The sequence below is a fragment of the Pinus tabuliformis genome, chromosome 8, assembly GCF_031772625.1.
Source record: "Pinus tabuliformis cultivar Carrire ecotype Pingquan chromosome 8, CPIR1, whole genome shotgun sequence".
NCBI classification, from domain to species: domain Eukaryota; kingdom Viridiplantae; phylum Streptophyta; class Pinopsida; order Pinales; family Pinaceae; genus Pinus; species Pinus tabuliformis.
In genome coordinates, this window is record NC_142294.1 from 480,662,673 (window position 1) to 480,682,776 (window position 20,104).

The following is a 20,104-nucleotide window of genomic DNA, read 5'->3' on the forward strand; positions in this document are numbered from 1 at the left end:
AACCCCATGGGATCTAGATCAAAGACTGAAGAGTATGATTCGCGAAGCCAACATGACCTTGACAGATGGGCAACACCGTGCATGGTTTGTAGTGTCACTAATGCCACATTTAAGGATGACGTTGTCACAGCAGAAGTTATCCACCCAGGCCAAAGCTTTGGAGATTGCAATGAGACTGCAAGAGCCCCAATATAAGATCCTGGCCTGGGAGTCCAACAAATCCATGTGCGACTACAAAATTTGTGTCTGGAAATGCAGAGCTTGAAACAGGACAGGACAACTCGGCCAGAAGCATGCGAGGAGATATGGTGCATAAAATGCAAAGGCTAGGGACATGACAAGGACCATTATCCAGTCTTCACGAACTATCTAGCGGCAGGAGGGCCGATGCCATTAAGACTAGAGGCACAAGTAGGAACGAGCGCGACGCCTGCATTATGGTGAGAGATTTGTCAGATAGGAGGAAAACACGCTATAGATAACTGTCACCTATTACAAAAGTATATGCATACGTCCTAGCAATTATTTTGCATTTTCTGCAGGTCGGTAGGCCATGATGAGTGCACCTGCAGAAGTTACGAGCTGATGATGGATCAGACTCCTGCCTACATAGTGCAGACTGAAATGCGAGCCCTCGATCCAAGTATAAACAAGATTGAAACTTTATGATCGAAGAATAGGCAACAAAACACCTTTGCAAGTTAACAACACAAGACGAGTGAAAAATCAACAAAAAAAAATGTGTTTCAATATGCTCTTAACAATCAAAAGCAGCAACAAAAATCTTGGCAACAAAGACCAAAAAGATTGAAAAGACAACTTTCAAGAAAGTGTCAATCAACAACTTTCAGAAAGTAGGAAAAGCAAATGGTCACAAAGATGTAGTTTTGACATGCAAACAAAAAAGTCATCAAAACAAGATTTGACACAAAGATTGAGATCAATCTTTTTGCCCTGGAAGACCAGAGCAGCCAAGATTCCCAGCAAGAAATCTTGTGTGCTTAAACAAAAACGATGACGCTTGCCACAAAACAAAACAAGACCAACACTTCTCACAATTGGAGAGAGTTTGAAATCATATACTTGCTGTAAAAATAAAGACTGACACAAAAAAGTAACTATTCAGGACTGATTCAGACCAATAGACAGATCTTCAGAAACAAAAATATTTGAAAAATCTTGAAAATTTTAAGGTATATGCGACTGTGTTAGTGCACAGCTGCGTGTATACGCTATTTAGCCGAAGGAAACCTGCGTATACGCGGGTTGACTTCAGGAAACATGCGTACATATGCTTCTGTAAACTAGGAAAACAACGTATATAACAGATTACAAGAAAAAACAAAAAACAGTCTGAAGAAACTGATCAAACTTACAATTCAAGTTCCTACAGGAACAGACTACTCAGTCACAGCAAGTAAATAAATAGTTGAGCCCTGATTGGCTTGAACAAACCCAAACTAGGAACAACAATACTATTGTCCCCAGCGGAGTCACCAATTATGTTAAGGGAGAATGTCCCCTAGGGTCTTTGGGTCACTACCCTAGCAAAGCGGGGGTTATCTATAAAGAAAAACACACTTTCCAACTAATATAAACAAACTACGTGAATGGGGGGTGCACCTGGGAGTCTTTCGTTTGGGAAGATCCAACTAGAGTCCAAACCCTCTTGGAGTTCCTTTTGCTCCTTCAACCTACAAAACAATCAATTCAAGAAAGCACAATAGTATATAGACTAAACATCATAAATAAATCAATCTTCATATCATATTGAAAGTTAGTTAAGCAATTGAAATAATCATTCATTCATAAATCATAACATTGATATCATAAACATGGAGAAGATTCATATCAGGAACAAGACAAGTGTTTCTTTTATTATAGATAACTAAAGTACAAAAAGGAATTATTTCACCTGAGTCTTCCTTTCGCAAGCTCCAAGTGGAACCGTCCTACGGATTCATCCAATATCAAGCCTTCAACAAGGTCCTTCCATAACTCACTCAAGGATATCTCAACAAAAAAGACATCATAACTCAAGGAAACAAGGGTTTCCTGTAATGGGGGAAGTGCTGGAAGCACAGGGATCTTCAGACCTGATCTGGGATAATCTCAATAGAGTGATTTTTCTCTCTATTCTCTCCTCCCTTAGGCCTTCCCATTGAAGCCTTTTTATACTTCTCTGAAAGTAGTTTTTCAGTTGGGAATTCGTTGGGAACAGTTGGGCCATGGGAACTAATAGGTAATCAGCAGGTAAAACCCACGATCTCCACCCGAAATTAAGGAAATTTAATTTTCTTAAGTGTTTTAAGACATATACGCGGGTTGGGTATACACAGACCCGCATACACACGCGTTTATCTCAAGGCAATGTCGTGTATAGGGAGTAAAACATTATTTTTTAAGTATTTGGACCAGGTCTGGAAGGAGGGGTTGCCCTAGGCCATGAGTACAACATCACAAACATCAAGAGTGAGATTTGGAGCTATAACATATGTGCAACACATGAAACTTCCACCTTGACCAATCCATGTGATTAGGTCACATATGGATGGTTCAGATGGATTATGGAATTTTTTGATGGAGTTGATGGTTTTGTGTTTCATACTTGATTGAATGACTACTCACTGGGCATCTCATTTGGACATTTTTTCTTACCCTCTATGGATAGAGAGATTCTCGACGATGGGTTAGGGTTTGGACATAGTTTCTCATATTTATTTTGAGAGAGAAAATGGGTTCACTCCACCCTTTGGCCATGCCTCAAGTTGCAAGCGATAAGTAAGGTTACATTTTTCTTTGTTGGTTAGTCTAATTTTTACAATTAAGGTACATTAGTGTTGACCTAAGATTGATAGTTTAAACTTTGATTAACATTCTCTTTTTTGGGTTTTACCAATTTTTGTGTGTTTTTTTAATTATTATTATATATATTAAGTAAGAAAATTAATCATTCATGTTTATTGCAGGTCAATCATTATATTTTTGAAATTCAACAAACCATTTTTTAAAGCCATCAAACCATCATTATTCATAGCATAATCTGATCCTTCTGTTGGGCTAGTTTCATTGATCAAATTTTTTGGTATTTGTCTATATTCTTGATCGTCTAGGTCTACAGTATTGATCTATTCATTAAGATATATTTTAACATTGATAACAAATATCCCACAAATCTGATTTAAACTTCTTCTTAACGCATGTGCAATTTTGTTTTCCTTTCCCGTAATGTGTTTGATGTTAAAATAAAATTCACTAATGAAATTCATACACCTTTCTTGCCTTGCATTTAGATTAGGTTGACTAAAGAAAGATTTCATGTTGATATGATTAGTTACCAATGTGAATTTCTTACCCAAAATATGGTGTCGTCACATTTTCTAAGCATGAGTTATTGCAACTAATTTTATATCATACATTGCATAATTCTTCTCATGATCCTTTATCTTTCTAGATTCATATGCTATAACACGATTATCTTGTAATGATACTCCACATAATCATTTTATACAAGAATATGTGCACATTGCATAGTCTTTATTGGGATAAGCAATCTTAAGTACAGAATCTATAGTTGGAAAATATTTTAACCGATCAAAGTTTTCTTGACATTTTTGGGTCCATACAAACTTAACTGCTTTTTCTGTAAGGAAATTATAGGGTAGTACAATTCGGAGAAACCTTCAATGAATATATGGTAATAACCTTTGATTCCCAGAAAGGATATGATGTTAGCTAGATCTTTAAGAATGCACCAATTTAGAATTTCCTTGACCTTTTTAGGGGCTACTACAAGTCCATCTTTGGATATTACATACCCCAATTACTGAATCTGATTTTGATAAAACTCACGCTTACTAAATTTTGCATATAGATGATGCTCTCTAAGTGTTTCCAATACTATTCTTAAGTGTTTTTCATGTTCTTCTGATGTTTTATAGTAAACTAGAATTCCACCAACGAAGATCAATACAAATTTGTCTAAGTACTGGGTAAACATAACATTCATTAGACACATAAATGTGGTTGGGGCATTTGTGAGTCCCAAAGGAAGAAAAATGAACTCATAATGGCCATATCTGGTTCTAAAAGAAATCTTAATAATATTTTCATATTTAATTCTAATTTGGTGGTAACTAAGAGAAGAATATTGCTCCCATTACTTGATCAAATAGATCATCAATTCTAGGTAATGGGTATTTATTTTTTATTTTTGACTTGTTCAGTTGTCTATAATCAATGCATAACTGAAGAGTCTCATCCTTCTTCCTTACAAAAAGTACTAGTGCTCCCCAAAGTGAGACACTTGGTCTTATGCATCCCTTGTCCAACAATTCTTGAAGTTGCATCTTTGACTCAGCTAACCCTGGTACACTCATTCTATAAGGTGCCCTTGACATTGGTGCCTCACCAGGTACCAACTCAATGGTAAAATAAATCTATTTTTGGTAGAAACCTCAGAATTTCATCCGTACATCTTTGAATCCTAATACCATTGCGAAGTAATCCAAAGTCTTTGATTTACTTTCCTGTGTTAATGTTCCACCTATATTCCAAAGAGTTTACATCCCTTACTTGCACATGGTTTTTATTGCGGGTATGATATATGTCTTCTTGATATTGGCCTGGGTATACCACTAATTATATGTACTACTCCTCCCTCATTGGTACAAGTAATAGTATTTTTTAGCAATTAACATGATAGCTATATGATTTTCTAGCCAATCCATATCCACTAACACATCATATGATCCTATAGGTAGAATTCTCAAATTCATTTCTGCATTCAACCCATTTAAATTAATAGGACAATCTCTAACCAAATTGGTAATCTTGATTTTTTCACAAGTTGTTAAATGTACTAGCGAGGATTTTTTATTCTTTTCCATTTTCAACTTACATTTGTCCACTATTTTTGAACTTACACAACTTAAACTACCTCCTGGGTCTATTGGAATTGACACAACTTGGTTAGAATGTTGCCTTCTATTTTTATCATAGTAGATTGAACTTCAGCTTATCATTCCTTCAGGATTGCATTCATTCTGGGAAGACTCCTAGCCACATCATTTCCCTTGGAAGCTTCTTGTACGTTATGTAAATCTTGATTAGATTTAACATTATACATGAAATTTCAAAGTAAATGAGGCTTTTCATAGCACCAACACTTTAAGGATTCTCTTTCCTTTTCATTGAATCTTTTACCATTTAGATTAATTTGTCTAGTTCGTATTTGTGACTAATTATTCTACTAGTTATTGTTCCTATTATAATTTCTATTCTGATGATTCTTGACAAAATTCTTAAAAGAAGAGGAGTTGAACCCTTTATTCTTTGTATGAATCTATCCTTTTTATTATTGTGCCAAGGTTTTAAGTTACCATTCCTTTGTTTATATTGTTTCTAACATATTTTGTCCTTTCAGATAGCTTCATGCATTACCTTGGGATTGTCATACTCGATATTCTCTCTAAAGGAAGGGGTAAATAGTTGATGAATCACCTAATTTTATCTTTCTCCTTATGAATGTATGCTACATATCACAAGATATAGGATAATTAGTGACTAAATCATCCATGGCCATCTGGCCAAGATTCAACTCATGAAAAACTTTAGCTATATCAACATAATACCTTTTTTGTTAGATATTTTCCTTTGAAGTGTTTTTGAAAATTCTCCCAACTGATATTCTTGTGTTCTATATTATGTATAGTTCTAATTTCATACCACCACAGGGATGCCTTACCTTGTAGCTAGTATGTGGCCAATATGTCTTTCAGATTTCTTGAATATGTGCATGCCTGAAAATATTTATTCATGTTTAATAACCATGCTCAACTTCCTTATCTGATTCACCATCAAATACTGGAAGCATAATCTTCTTAAGTTATCCTTGCAATTCTAATTTTTATTTCTTCACTCAATTAGGTTCCACTAGTGGCATTTTGGATGAAATATGTTCAATTCATTCTACATCTATTTCCTTTTAATTTTCATATTTGAGATATTCTCTCTCATCTATACCATCATGATCCTTCCTTTTGGTGGATTCCTATTTATCTCCATTATTAAAGGCTTTTCCTAATGTTTTTTTATTTGGATTTTTTTTTACACTCTTTACAAGTTTCTCTTGGTAAGAACTAGCTTTCAACGATTTTTTATTATCTGCTCTGCTCTAATGCTTGCTAATTCTTGTTTTATACCTTTCACAATCTCTAACAACTCCACTGAATGTGATGATGCCTCACCACCAAGTTGTACCCAAAGTTCCCCTCCATCAAGAGGTCTTGAATATGGTTATATCATGACTAATTCTTTATGTTGCTCCTTACTGTGTAAGACAAAAAATTTACTCTGTTAAATTGTAGTTGTGATCTAGCTCATAGGATTCAGTGTTGTAACTTTACTTCTATGATACCACATGTAATGTACTTCTAAATTGTACACTAAAAAAATTGTTACCCTTACTTAATTCCAATGTTGGAATGTTATCATTGATAATTGACCAAAGATTACTCCAAGACTATATAGAGAAAATATCTTTTGATGTATATAACCCTAAGTGTGATTTTTCCTTCTAACATGTATATATATTTGAGGAAAATAAAGAGGTCTGAACCTTTAACCTTAGGTTCCATTGTATTTAAACAGCGTTTGTTTATCCAAAATCTCGCAATCATCAAGTGATATGGTTTCACTTTGATGATATAAAAATATGTTTGGGTATTAAGGTAATATCACATCATTGTTAGTCTCATGATTACTTGAACTTAGTACATACATGCTATTATCATTTTGATGACTCACATTAACCATTGCATCACCAATCTTGAGCTATGTAATTTCTCTACTATGGTCCAAAGTCTAGTTATATTCATGAGTGTTTACATGGCTTTGAGAATGAACCCAATGCGAATCAAATCGACAACCTTTTTATTCGTAGTGAAACATGCTTCTACTACACCACAGATCCATACTTTAATTCACAGTTGGGATTAAATTTATGTGGGTCCCATGCTATGTGTAACACATGCAACTTCCACCCTAACCAATCCATGTGATTGGATCACATATGGATGGGTCAGATGGACTATGGAATTTTTTGATGGCATTGATGGTTTTGTGTTTCATACCTGATTGAATGACTACTCACTAGACATCTCATTTGGACATTTTTTCTTACCCTCTATGGATAGAGAGATTCTCGGCAATGGGTTAGGGTTTGGGCATAGTTATTTAACTTTCTCATGTTTATTTTGAGAGAGAAAATGGGTTCACTCCACCCTTTGGCTATGCCTCAATTTGCGAGCAGTAGGTAAGGTTACATTTTTCTTTGCTGGTTAGTCTAATTTGAACAATTAAGGTACATTAGTGTTGACTTAAGCTTGACATTTTAAACTTTGATTAACATTATATTTTTTGGGTTTTTACCCGTTTTTGTGTTTATATATATATATAAAGCAAGATAATTAATCATTCATGTTTCTTGCAGGTCCTTCAAGAGCTTTTGAGAAACCTTCTACTCACAGTTAATTCATTGGGGTTTCAAGTTTTTCTTTAGGCCTTTAGAGAGGGTCTTTCTTAAATAATACCCTTGAGCATGTTTTTTCCTTTACATATTTTTGTTTAAGGTTTCCCCTACAGATAAGACAACTGGTTCAAGCTTAAAATGTCTCAGACTTTTATGAGCACTACTACTCCAAAAAATTTGAACCTATGGCATCTAGAAAATAGATTCACCTTTAGGGGTTCATGTTCATATAACATATGATTTTTTTTCTCTTGCTTGCATAATTTTCTGGAGTCTTGGTTCAATAGTTTTTTACTTAATTTTTATTTCTTATTTCTAGGGTTTTAGTATGAGGGTTTTATCAGTATGAGGAAACTTATGCTAGCTCTTCATCGAACTTGTTGTGGTATGCCTAATTTAGATTGTTACCTTCTGATTTTATTTAATTAAGTGTTTTTCTTTCAAATTTCCTTTACATATTTCCAATTGTGAACATTATTAGTCAAATAAACCCCTATGAGCAAAATATCAAAGCTTTCCATGGATGTAGAAGATTCATCCAAGTAACAAACTCTTCTTAACTAATCCTATCTAACTCTTAGTACTAGGGTTTATGGATCTTCAAGTCTTTTCTCATTCTTTTGGCACATTTTTCTTTTCAGAATATTGTTCCTATTTAGGAACTTAAGGGTATTGAAAACCCTTGTACTTGGCTATAACTATATCAGTACTTGGATTTGAGAACCCCAAATACTATTTTGAAAGGGGGTGTTTATGGTTCATGAATATATATAGTAGAGACAAGGGATTCATATTTTTTAATCTTGTCTTCTTTTTTTAAATATTTACATACTCAGATTCCTAATCGCCCATATGATGTTAATGGGCTTATAAGGCCATGATTGTTGAAAAATATTCAAGGTAAGTTTTCTTTTATTTTAATACTATCAATTCTTTCAATTTTTAAATATCATATGAGGGTTATAATATAATTCCTTTAATGTTACAAGTTTTTCTTTCAATATCCCAACTCATAGATGCTCAATAAAGTAATTTAGTTTTTCTTCTTACTAGGTATGCACCTTTCTTATCATCTCTCTCTTTTCTACAAGCTTAGAATGCAACAAAGATTGAGGCCAACTAATGACAACCATAGATACTTCTTACAGTATTCAAATAGAGATCATCATACTTGGTCTTGAGTTGTGCCACTAGTTTAAGAGTGAACTTTGATGTTCTTCATGTTAAACAATTTATATTAATTTGACTCCAAATAATTCTAGGAAGACTCGTTTTGGAGTAATCAAGCTTTATGATAATCTCTACATCTGTTTTGGATGTCTAGGGTTCTTGAAACCATGAATTCTGCTTAGTTATTTTATATATTTTAAGAAAATGATTTAAATGTACTATTATGTGCATGTGTACTTAGTCTATGAAATTCCCATTATTCCGTGGTTTATTTCAATATGATTCTTGATCAAGAATGTATGGTTTCTCTTTTTTAATAATTTAATATCTCTTTGGCTTTAACAATATATACTTCCTCCATTTTCCATAATGTCCCTATTTGCATCAATAACTCCTTTCTTTACTTTTTGGACAAAATCCATACTTAGAATTCTTCTAGACAAACTCTATGTAAATAGGGTGGTTATATGATGCCTTATGCAATAGCTTCTTTCACTACTTCCTGAATGTAATTTTGCTTAACCGACTAGTATTGCATGCATTAGATGTTATTACCCAAGGTTATCCCTCCATTCTAACCACAAGCATGTATAACGTGTTAGATTAGTATACTGACTATATAGTAATTTACAATAAGTCTATCTACTAATTTCTCTTTTTATCTAATATTATGACCCTAAAACAAAACAAAAATAGTTCCCCAAAAATACTACCATATTTTAAATTTAATGTTCATATGAGTTACTATGTATCTACTTCTACATACTAACTATTGTTTTTCTTTCACTAATCAATACATGCTTTATTTTTGTCCATGCTTAATACAATCACCTACATGTGTAATCAAACTTAGTAGAAACATGATACAAAAGCATATATTCCTAATAAAAGAGTAGCTGCAACATTCTTTTTACTTACTTGACACTTTGGAAATACAGTAGGAAATAGCATGTTCCTCCCAACCAATGAATGCAACCACAAAACCCCCCCCTAAACCTCAAGCTTCTCTGTTGTTAGAAACTTATCATCCCTTTATGGTTTTCTTCCTCCTTTCCTCACAAATTTTAGTAGTGTCTTTCCCTTTTATGTTTGTTCTCTTTTTCTTTCCTATACCTAAGATTTTACAAGTATCTCTTTTCTTAGCCTCTTGCATTGCATTTCTCTCCAGCTATGCTTATCATTTCTCCCCCACTGAACATAACATCTCTCTCCAGTTACATTCTCTTACTGGTATTTATTCCTCTTGGAATCTTGGGAAAACATGGGAGGGTATAACTATGACAAATATCATATTTTTTCTGTCCACTACTTGGGACTCGACCACTTTAGTAGTTTTATGATAGCAGAAAATGTGACTACTCACAAGCTCATTCCCATAACATTTCCAAAAATAATTATATTTATTATTGGACATAAATAATTACATATGTCATTCAAAATGTTTTGGATTTATTCTTGGCCCCATGGCCAATGTCTCTAACATAAATGATTACAAGTACACTTAAATCATAATATCTTGCAAAGGTAATAGAAATAGGGGTATTAAGACACGCAAACACTTGTTGAGAGAATATCTCTCCCACACACCAATATAGGAAGATAACCCCTCAATGACTACATGTCTTAATATAAATCAACAAAGTCTATATATTGTCCAACACCTGATCATTATCAAAATGTGTACATCCATATAAAGGAACAACCATCTACTAGAATGCATGGGTACCTAACCATTGAAACCACTAGTATACTAAGATGTCCCTTTAAGTACATGGTTCATTCAATAGATATCCTTTACCTTTAATTACCCTTGCACCACCATCATCCCAAGTTTTCTTAGATTACCCATAACCATGCTTTGAGTTTTGTCGGCTAATCCTCAACCATGCTACATGAATCTGTATCCACTTCCATCTCATAATTGGTTTCTAGCTCAACACAAACCAACACTACAAAGTGGTTTTTAGTTGACCAAAAACCTACACTTACAAGGTGTTTTTAATATTACCACGAACTTCATAGGGGTACACATGCCTTATCCATCTTACATTACAACATACTTAGGTGCATAATACTAAAAAACTTCCAATGACCACTATAAAATATCATAGACTTGCTACAACTACAATGTGTGACTCATACTACAATTTGGTAATGAGTATGTTTTTTTCCCAAGAAAAAAATCATAATTTCCATTATCAAAAAAATAAAATTACATGTTGTATCATCTGCATAAAGCTTACACTAATATTAGAGATGAACCAAACCACCTATCTAGTGTCACATCATAGTTCCAAAAAAGGACCATAAATATTTACATAAAAAGTCATATAATATAAACATGATAATAACTTCATAACAATCATAAAATATGTATCAAAAATCAAAATCATCTCAATGATCATGGAAGATAATTCTGTATCATTCCCCCAACGTGCTCGATGAATGGCCTATGGAAGAACTGATATATTTCATGTTCTCTATGTTCTTAAATTATCCACTGCCCCCCTGGGTTGCTGCATGACTTCCTTGGAAAGGTTGTCAGAAATCTTGTTCCTTTCCTTGTATATGTGCGAGCAGACAATAAAATCAAAGAGTGATTTTAGTGTAATGACCTCATCCAGTAATCCCCTGAGTGTGTGCATGTGACAATGATATGCAAAGTTGAACCATTTATGACAATATTTGAGTCCCCAAAGATCTGTATCCTATTGCAATTTTTCTCAAGTGAAAAAATGAGTAGGTGTCTGAGGCTATTTAGGTATGAATAATTGTTAGTGCCCCATCCTAATCCCATTTTGAGCTTTTAATAACATCTTTCTGATATGAATAGTATTTCTCCTCCCCCACAACCGGTGTCTTGGGCCGATTAATCAAAATAAGCCCATGGTAAAGTTCAATCAATAATTTCAGGAGTAACAATACGAGTCGGTTTCTATATTTTCTCCTTAGGTACTAAGTGATATAGTGCTTCAATGTTATTGCATATTGATGTCCACTGAATGAGGGAATCCTGAAATAGGATCCAATTCCTGGCCAGCCACATACCCTAATAGATAAGTAGGGGGAGATTTCGAATTTTTTGTGATGTTGTTGAGGTCCACCATGTTTTCCAAGTAGTCATGGGTTGTGCCCCATACCATCTGATATTGATGTCGAGAGAGATATATATCTGATTCCACACCTGCTTTTTTGCCGGGAAATGAAGGAAGATATGGTATATGTCTTTAACCTATTCCTTGCAAAGGCAACATCGTGATGGTCCATGTATAGAAAAATGATTTAGGTTATCATCAGTAGGTGATTTGTTTGATAATATACACCACATGAACAACTGAGATATGTGTGGTGCCTTTAGCTTCCAAAGGGGTCACCACCAGACAACCTCCACTATTTCCTGTTATGATATAAGGAAAGTATATCCATCTGGGGGTGTCTAATGACTGTGAGGGGATGCAGCCCAGATGATTCATCCTCTTGATCCGTAATTATGACAAGTGACTCATCAAGTGCCCCAATGTACCTGGTCTAATTGTTTCTCCAAATATATGGTAACATTAGGTCCTGTGTTGATAACCAAGCCTGTGAGAGCCATGAAGTGTTTCTCCCATCTGCAATTTGGGAGAGATGAGTGATACCGACCAATTCAAGATACTGTCTAAGCGCCAGTGGTAGTATATGTGCATTTCCACAGCCCAACCATGCATCAATTCCAAGGCGTACATGCTCACCTGATCCAATCTACCATGCCAGTCCTCTTTTTATGATTGATATGGAATGATAGTTTTCTACATGATGGAGGAACCAATACTACCCTTGTTTGGCCTTTGAAACCATTCCATAATTGTAAGAGGGTATATGTATTTGTGATAAACCACCTCTTTCCATAAACTATATAATCTTATTATATGTGAGGCCATTTTTGTTGCCAGAGCTGATGAAAATATATTAAAATCCTCTATACCCTAGCCTCCCCATTTTTTGGGCTTTCCAATTTTCTCCCATTTCACCCAGGAAAAGGTCATTCCAACATGCTTCCCTCTCCATAAGAATATGTGGCATATTTGTTGTATTCTGTTGGTGATGCCTTTTGGTATCCAGGCCAGAGCCATCTAGTATATTGGTATAGCCTCTAGTACTGATTTAATTAGTACTAATATGCCTACTCTAGATAGCCATCTCTGTTGCTAGATGTTGATGCGGCCTTCAATTTTTGCAATGAACCAAGACCAGTCCGCTATGCGGTAATCATTTGGTTTGAGTCTAAATCCAAGATACTTGAGTCCGACCTCCATGTCTAGTCTTGTGAATTGAAATTGTTGTAGTGCATGTCTTTGTTCATTTAGTAAACAACATACAAGCATAATGGTTGATTTGTTGTAATTGGGCATCATTCTTGTAGCTTTACAAAATAGGGACAAAATATGCTTGAAACAAGTGGTGTCTCGAATAGATCCATCTAAAAATATTAGTACATCATCAACAAATAAAATATGCATAAGATAGGATACATTTTTCATCTTGAACCCACTTAAATACCGAGATGCTCAGGCATTGGATATGAGCCGACTTAAACCTTCCATGATCAGGAGGAATAAGAGGGGTGATAAAGGACACCCCTATTTGAGGCCACGTTCATCATGGAAAATTTTGGATGCAGCCCCATTGATGAGTATGCTATATTAGGTCCCTATAATACTAGTGATTCCACCATTACTATTGTCATTGTAGCCTTTATTGTTATTATTGTGCCCCTATTTTCCCCATATTGTTATTAGTGTGCCCCATAGAAGCCCACTATTATTATTGTTGTACCCTTATATTATTATTGTTATGTCGGCTTTGATTATATTGTGACCCCTTAGACTCCTATATAGAAAGGATGTTTAGTCATTTGTATAATCAAAGAATTGTTCATCTGTGTAATGTAAAGGATATTTGCCCTTAGAAGAGGTTGATTTTGAAGTTGTTGATCTATCTTTTCTATCTTCTTGTGAGCTGGTTCATAACATTTGGTATCAGAGGCTTGGATTCTAGGTTTTCGTTGCTCCAAACATGTCATCGTAGAATTTTCACTATAATGTTTTTTCTACTATAGTTTAGAAGCTAAAAAAAAACCCATTTGATCCAAAATCTAGACGATCCTTAGGTCCAAATTTCAAATCTTGTCTCGCAATATTTTCAGATATATGATCTAAGGAAATTAGGGTTTTTGCAGGCTCCCAAATTACATCCCAAACATATGACCTTGGGAAAATCGTCATAACTTTCTCTCTGAGTATCAGATTGAAATTTAGTAAGAAGTTACAGAAACAGAATAGAATTTAGTTTTATTTACATCGTTGTCAAAATCGAAGGTTGAAACAGTGGCACGTGGCACTTCGTACAAGTTAGTTCTACTGAAAACGTGTATAATCAAATCATCTTGGGAGATTGGGCATAACTCTTCCTTGGAGAATCCAATTTTGATAAGACTGGTGGCGTTGGAAAGAGGACTCATAGGGATACTACAGTTCGCAATTTCAGACCTTGGAGATCCAAAATTTCTAAGATACATCAGATTCAATATCAAGTTCCTACAAAGTGAAAAAAAGGTGTGTATTTTTTTTTTTTGCATGAATTTGGCTTGAAAAAATAGTTTGAAGGAATTCAAAGGGAATAGCAAAGCATAATTATCATTAGTTGATGCCCCAAAGAAAGAAAATGGAAAACCTAGTAAGCAACCTGAAATCTCTAGCATGACTCATGAAGAAGAGGAAGAAATGCAACATGATATATCAAAATTACGAGACCAAGTGCAACAAAATTCACTCTCACAAAAAGTAACAGAAGATAAAATGGATGGTTTAAAGAAAGGCATGGAAGCTAAGATGAATGAGATGGAAGATAAGATGGATGGTTTATTGAAAGGCGTGGAAGCTAAGATGAATGATGTGGAAGCTAAGATGGAAGGAAAAATGGAAGAGTTGAACACAAATTTGACAAAGTTGCTACAAGAAATGTTTACTAATGGTGAAAGGGTAGTAAAGAAATGCATGATGAAAAAAAAAAAATGTTAATCATGATTTCGTAGACTCTAACGTTGGATTGAAGACCCACCATGTTCCAAAAAATGGTATGATGAAGTTTGATGGCAATGATCCCGTAACATGGATACTACCGATGGAGCAATATTTTGATTTCCATACCATACAAAACTCACAAAAGGTATGCATTGCAACTTTGTATTTGGAAAAAAATCAGTTTGTTTGGTATTGATGGATTTTCTCTCGTAAACAAATTGTCACTTGGGAAATTTTTACAAAAGAAATGATAGCACATTATGAGGATACAAAAAACAACACCTTTTTTAGCCAATTGATAAATCTCAAACAAAAGGGTTCAATGATGGAGCACATTGAGGACTTCCAAAAATTGAATATAAGGGTAAAAGTTATTCCAGAGGAGAATAGGATTGATGTGTTCATAGGGAATTTATAGGATAACATCCAACATAAGGTTCACCTTTGGGAACCTGATTCATTGGAGAAGGCATTCAGGTTGGAAAGAAAAGTGGAAAGCAAAATTATGGCAACTAAGAAGCCTATCACTCACAACTATAAATAAGGAAGTGTTGTTGCCCCTACCCTTTCACAACCTACAAGGTTTAAACCAAATCAATTGGAATAAAAATGAGCAAAAGGGCTTTGTTACAGTTGTGATAGAAAATACACTAAAGGTCATGAGTGTGTTGAGAAGAAATTATTTTACATAGATTGTGAATAGGAGGAAGAAAAGGAGCAAGAAATGTCAAAAGAAGAGGATATACACCAGGAACAAACCCTAGAGAAAGAAGAAATGAATCTGACCATATATTGTAACACATTGGCTAGAATTATCACTCCTTAAACTATCAAGATAGAAGGACATATCAAGAAGAAAAAGGTAATAGTGTTGATTGATTCGGGCATTTCTCGTAATTTTATTCATTGTAAGCCAAGGAATTGAATTGCTTCCTATATCCAGTACCAGAGTGTCAAGTGATGGTTGAAAGTGGAGGAACCATAAATTTCTCTGGAAAGTGCCATAATATCAAGTTATCCATGGGAGAATATGTATTGAATATCCCAATGCTTTCCATTCCAATGGGTGGTGCTGATGTTGTACTAGGAGTCCAATGGTTACAATTCTTGGGTACAATAGATTTTAATTTTCAAAAACTTTTCATGAAATTTTGTTCAGAAGGAAAGGAAGTTGAATTAAAGGGTATCACAGGGAAATCGGGAAAGATAATTAGTTCTAACATAATGACAAATCTTCTAAAGAAAGAACAACGAGGAGTAATTGCATAATCATGTTCACTAGAGGTTCCCACATCGAAATCATCTATTTCTCCAGATCTCCAAAAAGCTTTGGACAATCATTCCAAGGTATTTGAGACTCACGAAGGCCTCCCACCTATTCGTGATCATGATCATGCTATTCATTTGATTCCAGGAAGTGTTCCTCCAAACATCAAGCGTTACAAATATCCCTATGCCCAAAAGAGTGAAATTGAATGTATGGTTGCAGAAATGCTAGAGGATGGTATAATTCAACCTAGTCAAAGTTCTTTCTCTGCTCCAGTAGTATTGGTTCACAAGAAGGATGGATCATGGCGCATGTGTCTGGATTATAGGGAATCAATAAGCTCACTATTAAAGATAAATTTCCCATTCTTGTCATTTATGAATTATTGGATGAATTGCATGGATCAATTTATTTCACCAAGTTGGACCTTCATTCAGGATATCATCAAATCAAAATGAAGATTGAAGACATTCTGAAAACATCATTTAGAACTCATGAGGGTCATTATGAATTTTTGGTCATGCCTTTTGGCCTTACCAATGCATCTTCTACATTTCAAGGTTTGATGAATTCCATTTTCAAACCCTTAGAAAATTTGTGTTAGTATTTTTTGATGATATACTAATCTACAACAAGTCTTGGAAGGATCATGTTCAACATGTTGAAAAGGTGCTCAAACTATTGGAGAAGAAACAATTATATGCAAAAAGCTACAAATGTTTCTTTGGAGTACAAGAGGTGGAATATTTGGGTCATATTGTATCTCATGAAGGTGTTAAGGTAGACCCTAGCAAAATTAAATCCATTAAGGAATGGAAAATCCCCACATCCATAAAGCATCTGGGAGGATTTATCGGGTTGACAGGATATTATTGCAAGTTTGTTAAGAATTATGGGAGAATAGCAGCACCTCTAACAACATTATTGAAGAAAGATACATTTTCATGAACTCTAGAAGCAGCAAAGGCCTTTGAACATCTTAAAGAGGCAATGTGCCAAGCACCGGTCTTAGCTATGTCGAACTTCACAAAAACCTTTATTGTGGAATGTGATGCCTCAAGAAATGGAATTGGTGTTGTTTTAATGCAAGAAGAAAGACCCATTGCTTTCGAAAGTCGTCCAATTGAAGGAAAGTATTTACACAAATCTATTTATGAGAAGGAAATGTTGGCAATACTACATGCACTTAAGAAATGATGACCCTACCTAATGGGAAGACACTTCAAGGTAAAAACAGATCATGATAGTCTTAAATACTTTTTAGAACAATTATTATCTTCAGAAGAGCAACAAAAATGGGTCACAAAGATGTTGGATTATGACATTGAAATCATCTATAAAAAAGGGAAGCAAAATGTTGTGGCAGATGCACTCTCAAGAAAGGATGAGGATGTGGGCCTCAAGAAATGGAATTGGTGTTGTTTTAATGCAAGAAGAAAGAGTCCCCATTGCTTTCGAAAGTCGTCCAATTGAAGGAAAGTATTTACACAAATCTATTTATGAGAAGGAAATGTTGGCAATACTACATGCACTTAAGAAATGACGACCCTACCTAATGGGAAGACACTTCAAGGTAAAAACGGATCATGATAGTCTTAAATACTTTTTAGAACAAATATTATCTTCAGAAGAGCAACAAAAATGGGTCACAAAGATGTTGGATTATGACATTGAAATCATCTGCAAAAAAGGGAAGCAAAATGTTGTGGCAGATGCACTCTCAAGAAAGGATGAGGATGTGGAAGCATTGCTTTGTTCCATTTCTATTATCCAACTAGATTGGATAAACGAAGCAAGGGATGAATGGAAGAATGACCAAGAAGTTTGGGCACTCAATCAAAAGTTACAACAAGATCCTAGTACATCTAATACATTTAGTTGGAAAAATGATTCGTTATGGTACAAAGATAGCTTTTACCTATGTAATAATTCCCAACTCAAACAAAAGATTCTTATGGAATTGCACACTTCTCCCTTAGGAGGGCACTTAAGATTTTTAAAATCTTACCACAAGGTTAAGAAGGGTTTTTTTTTGGGATGGCCTTAAATTGGATATCCAAAAGTCTGTGGCAGAATGTTTGGTTTGCCAACAAAATAAAGTTGAAACAATTAAGATCCCAGGCCTATTACAACCTTTATCCATTTTAAGCCAATGTTGGGAAGAGGTTTCAATGGATTTTATCATAGGTTTATCCAAGTCCGAAGGAAAGAGTGTTATCATGGTGGTAGTTGGTAGACTTACCAAGTATGAACACTTTTGTGCATTATCTCATCCATTTAAAGCCAGTACAGTTTCTACTGCATTTATGGAAACAATTCAAAAGCTACATGGAAACCCATAGATTATTGTAAGTGAAAGAGATCCCATTTTCACTGGAAATTTTTGGAGAGATTTATTTTCCTGTCTCGATACTCAGTTAGCTCATAGCTCATCGTATCATCCTCAATCTGATGGGAAAACTGAGATAGTAAACAAATGTTTGGAAGGATATCTTCGTTGCTTTGTATTTGATAAACAGACACAATGGGTCAAATGGTTGCCTCTGGCTGAATAGTGTTATAACGCTTCCTTCCATGCTATAGCAAAAATGACCCCATTTATGGCACTTTATGGATGGCATCCACCATCCATCACATCATATTTAAGAGAAAATTCTAAGGTTCAAGCAACGGAAGATCACATCAAGCATCAACAACAAGTTTGCAAACTCTTAAAGGATAACCTCACTTTGGCGCAGAATAGAATGAAACAATATGTAGATCAACATCACAATGAAAGAAATTTTGATGTAGGTGACTGGGTATTCCTACGGCTACAACCATATAAACAAATGTTCCTCAAGCAAGCTAAGAAGTATAATAAATTATCACCAAAGTACTATGGTCCATACAAGGTGTTGCAAAAGATTGGTACTATGACATACAAATTGGAGCTTCCTGCAGCTTCCCGAGTGCACTTAGTTTTCCATGTTTCATGTTTAAAGAAGGTTATCGGTGACAAGCTCCCACTTCTAACAATATTGTCAGAACTTGACGAGGAAGGAAAAATCATATTAGAACCTGAAGCAGTCATAGAAACAAGAACTTGCTAGCTATGAAATCGATAAATTTCGGATTATCTCATCAAGTGGAAGAACTTACCCACTGAAGATTCCACATGGGAGAATGAGAATTTTATAAAGAAGCATCCAGAATTACTCAAGCGTTGAGGACAACATTTTTTTGAAGGAGAGGGGAATGTTAGGTCCCTATAATACTAGTGATTCCCCCATTACTATTGTCATTGTAGCCCTTATTGTTATTATTGTGCCCCTATTGTCCCCATATTGTTATTAGTGTGCCCCATAGAAGCCCACTATTATTATTGTTGTACCCTTATATTATTATTGTTATGTTGGCTTTGATTATCGTGTGACCCCTTAGACTCCTATATATAGAAATGATGTTTATTCATTTGTATCATCCAAGAATTGTTCATTTGTGTAATGTAAAGGAGGTTGCCCCCTCGAAGAGGCTGATTTTGAAGTCGTTGATCTATCTTTTCTATCTTTTTGTGAGATGGTTCATAACATGCTATATGATGCAGATTTGAAGCAACACATAATCCATTTTATGAAAGTATGTGGAAGGCCAATATGGGTAAGAATAAGTTAAAGATATGTCTAGCATGCTCTCTCAAATGCTTTAGAAAGGCTTGTCTTGAGAATGAATCTCTTAATGTTCTTGAGCTTAATGGAATGTAGCCCTTCTTGTCTAGTACCAATGGCTTCATGGATCTGTCTATGATTGAGGAATGCAAATTTCTCCTTGGATATGTTCTTGGATAAGATGGGCTTGATGCAAATAGCAATGATCTTGGATATGATTTTGTATATGCAATTGCATAAGGAAATAGGTCGATAGTCATAAAAAGTTTGGGGTTTATCAACTTTGGGGATGAGTGCTATAAATGTAGAATTAAACCCCTTGTGCATCTTCCTAGTTAGTCTGCGATCCTTGATAGCCATGAGGAGATCTGAACCAATATGATAAAAAAAATGCAGATAAAATTCAATAGCCCATCCATCTCGTCCA